This window comes from Eriocheir sinensis, chromosome 53 (genome assembly GCF_024679095.1).
Source record: "Eriocheir sinensis breed Jianghai 21 chromosome 53, ASM2467909v1, whole genome shotgun sequence".
NCBI lineage: Eukaryota > Metazoa > Arthropoda > Malacostraca > Decapoda > Varunidae > Eriocheir > Eriocheir sinensis.
Genome location: NC_066561.1, coordinates 12,057,368 through 12,060,968, shown reverse-complemented (window position 1 = coordinate 12,060,968; position 3,601 = coordinate 12,057,368). Strand labels below are relative to the sequence as shown.

Below are 3,601 nucleotides of genomic sequence, written 5' to 3'. Positions count from 1 at the left end.
GCTGGCCGGGGGCTCTAATGTGGCGGGTGGGACGGACCCTAAGAGATAGGTCCCTAGTTGTTGTGCTCCCGGCCGGCCGAGCATTTTTCTAAACGCTGGGTTTGGACGGCCTGCCGGGAGTACATATTTTGGCTACCCTAACAGGGGTGTAGTGACTCCCGCCCGGCGGGAGTCACTACTCTTATTCCCCCACTTCCTCTTCCTCCTCTTCCTCCTCCTCCTCCTCCTCCTCCTCCTCCTCTTCCTCCTCCTCCTCTTCATAATCCTCCTCCTCCTCCTCTTCCTCCACTTCTTACTCCTCCTCCTCTTCTTCCCCCTCCTTCTCCTCCTCTCCTCCTCCTCCTTCTCCTCCTCCATTGATCTCGGCCTAAACGCGAGATTGAAGGTGGTGGGTGGGCGTGTGGTCTGTGTCGGGTAACGGTCTTTGCACCTATAAGCTCTCCGCGCGCGGCTGGCCGGGGGCTCTAATGTGGTGGGTGGGACGGACCCTAAGAGATAGGTCCCTAGTTGTTGTGCTCCCGGCCGGCCGAGCATTTTTCTAAACGCTGGGTTTGGACGGCCGGCCGGGAGTACATATTCTGGCTACCCTAACAGGGATGTAGTGACTCCCGCCCGGCGGGAGTCACTACTCTCATTCCCCCTCTTCCTCTTCCTCCTCTTTCTCCACCTCTTCCTCCTCCTCCTCCTCCTCATCCTCCTCCTCCTCCTCTTCTTACTCCTCCTCCTCTTCTTCCCCCTCCTTCTCCTCCTCTCCTCCTCCTCCTTCTCCTCCTCCTCCTCTTCCTCCTCCTCTTCCTCCTCCTCGTCTTCCTCCTCTTCCTCCTCCTCCTTTTTCTTCTCTTCCTCTTCTCCATCCACTTCCTCCTCTTCCTCCTCCTCTTCCTCCTCCTCTTCCTCTTCTTCAACTACTTCCTCTTCTTCAACTACTTCCTCCTCCTCCTCCTCCTCCTCCTCCTCCTCCTCCTCCTCCTCCTCCTCCTCCTCCTCCTCCTCCTCCTCCTCCTCCTCTTAATCCTCCTCCTCCTCTCCTCCTCCTTCTTCTGCTCCTCCTTCTCTTCTTCCTCCTCCTCTTCTTCCTCCTCTTCCTCCTCCTCATCCTCCTCTTCCTCCTCCTCTTCCTCTTCCTCTTTTTCATCCACTTCCATTTCCTCCTCCTCTTCCTCCTCCTCCTCTTCCTCCTCCTCCTCCCTCACCCCATTCCTCCTACTTCCTCCTCTTCTTCCTCCTCTTCCTCTTCCTTCTCCTCTTCCTCCCCCCTCCTCTTTGTTTTTCGCAGAGGGGACCATACCCCAAACACCGTTAATTTTGCCCGGAGCGTTGCTTTCAGGCCATGAACGGCTTCCTCATCCTTTTCTACATCAGATGAAATGCCTCTGGGAAAAAAAAAAAAGGAATTAAAGCGGTTTTTTTTTGTAAATCAAAAAAATCACCGAAGATTCTGAGAGTTATTTGCACATATATCCGCTATTTTTTGTCTTAGAGCAATTCTGAGTGTACCATTCGATTCGTCGGAGTTTTCTGCATCGATTAGGTACCCTTTGCAAAGTTCAGAGTAAAAACTAAGCGAGAAATATCACTTTTTCCATACATGTCGACACAACACCCAACCTTATGAATTGCTGTTCCCTTACCTTAACCTAACTCGATTTCACGAGTTAGGTTAGAGTAAGAAAACAGCAATTCATAAGATTGGGTGTTGTGTGATGGGTCAAAAGAAGAAGAGTAAAAAGACCTTGCTCCGCGATGCAGTGGTTACTGTGCATAGCTCCGTTATAAGGCCTCAAGAAGAATTTGAATCGGCGGACGTTTCTGCATGGGGTAGGTGCCCATTTCAAAGTTCATACTAAAAACTAAGCGATAAAATTCAAATTTTCTTGTTTTTCGCAAAGGGGACCATACCCCCAAACACCGTTAACTTTGCCTGGGGCGTTGATTTCAGGCCATGAACGGCTTCCTCATCCTTTTCTACATTAGATGAAATGCCTCTGGGAAATAGAAAAAGGAATAAAAGCGGTTTTTTTCTGTAAATCAAAAAAATCCACGAACATTCCTGATAGTTATATGCAAATATACAACACCCAAACTTATGAATTGCTGTTCCCTTACCCTAACCTAACTCAATTTCTCTACGGAAAGGTCTTTTTCCTCTTCTTCTTGTGGCCTCTCATCAACACCCCATCTTATGAAATGCTATTGAGTTTATGGTACCTTAACAAAACCTAACATGATTTCAACACCCTAATTTTCAACAGCACCGCATAAGTTCGGGTGTTGTTGAGAGGCCAAAAGAAGAGGAGGAAGAAGACCTTTCCATAGAGAAATCGAGCTAGTTTAGAGTAAGAAAACAGCAATTCATAAGATTGGGTGTTGTGTGATGGGTCACAAGAAGAAGAGGAAGAACATTTTGCTCCGCGATGCAGTGGATACCGTGCATGGCTCCGGTATAAGGCCTCAAGAGGAGGAAGAAGATCTGGATCCTAGAATTCGGAAATAGGTCATATGGGGTGTCGAGTAGAGGGTTAATTGGGTCAGTAAATTGCGTGGTGATAATTAGAGGGGGCGCGGGTTAATGGTAATGGGGGGAGCTAATGGGAGTAGGTGGAATAAGGAATTAGGTCATGTTCGGTGTCGAACAGGGAGTAAATGGGATCAGTTAATTGCGTGGTGATCATTAAAAGGGGCGGGGGTTAACGGTGATTGGGGGGGGGAGCTAATGGAATGAAAGTAAAGCGATAAAAATCAACTTTACTAGTTTTTCGCATTAGGGACCACACCCCAAACCCCGTTAATAATTATTTTGCCCGGAGCGTTGATTTCAGGCCATGAACGGCTTCCTCATCCTCTACTACATAAGATGAAGTGCCTCTGGGAAATAGATACCTTAAAAAAGGAATAAAAGTTTTTTTTTCTGTAAATCAAAAAAATCCACGAAGATTCGTGATAGTTATATGCAAATATATCGGTTATTTTTTATCTTGGAGCAATTTTGAGTGTACCATTCGATTTGTTTGGGAGGAGGGGTTAGTTTGCATATGTGGACATTTTTTGTGGTGTGTCGTGAGTGGTGGGCTGGTGTAATAGTGGTTTAAGTCTGGTAATTCCTTGGATTTGGTATATTTTACAGAAACCACTACATGCCTGAGATGCCCCGCCCCGCCCCAGCCCACCATCATGACCTGCCCGCCCCCCTGGCATAAATTGGTAAGAAATGCATGCTCTTAATGGATATTCCAGTCCATAGCCATGTGGGGTGTGTTGTTATATATACCCTTGACTTGTATTCCTTTACTGTAAGATTCAAAACAATTCTAACCTAACCTTGGGAGTAGTAGTTTTTTTTTTTTTTTTTTCTTACGTTGTTGCCTATTGCGCCGGTAGGCATCTTCCCGGTGGGGCCTGATGGTCGGCCCAAGGCTTCTTCCAGGTGGGGCCTGATGGTCGGCCCAGCCCGTTCTGGCGCAGGCGAGTGTTTATAGTGGCGCCATCTTGCATTGGCTCATGCTGCCCCCCGGAACTCGTACTTGATTCGCTTGGACGGCTTCCTCTAGAGTCCGGGTTGATGGGTGGTCTTCAGGACAGCCACTCGGCGGTGACCGAAAAA

The 3,601-nt window shown here is 48.2% G+C and overlaps 1 long non-coding RNA gene across 1 annotated transcript in view; it reads left to right on the top strand.

Moving 5' to 3' along the window:
* The window catches only part of LOC126983381 (uncharacterized), a 23,797-nt gene extending 20,604 nt beyond the window's left edge, over positions 1–3,193 (top strand). Inside the window, exon 3 of the long non-coding RNA XR_007735850.1 lies at positions 3,125–3,193. This is a non-coding gene — a long non-coding RNA (uncharacterized LOC126983381). The remainder of the gene's footprint in view (positions 1–3,124) is intronic.
* Positions 3,194–3,601: the final 408 nt, after the last annotated feature.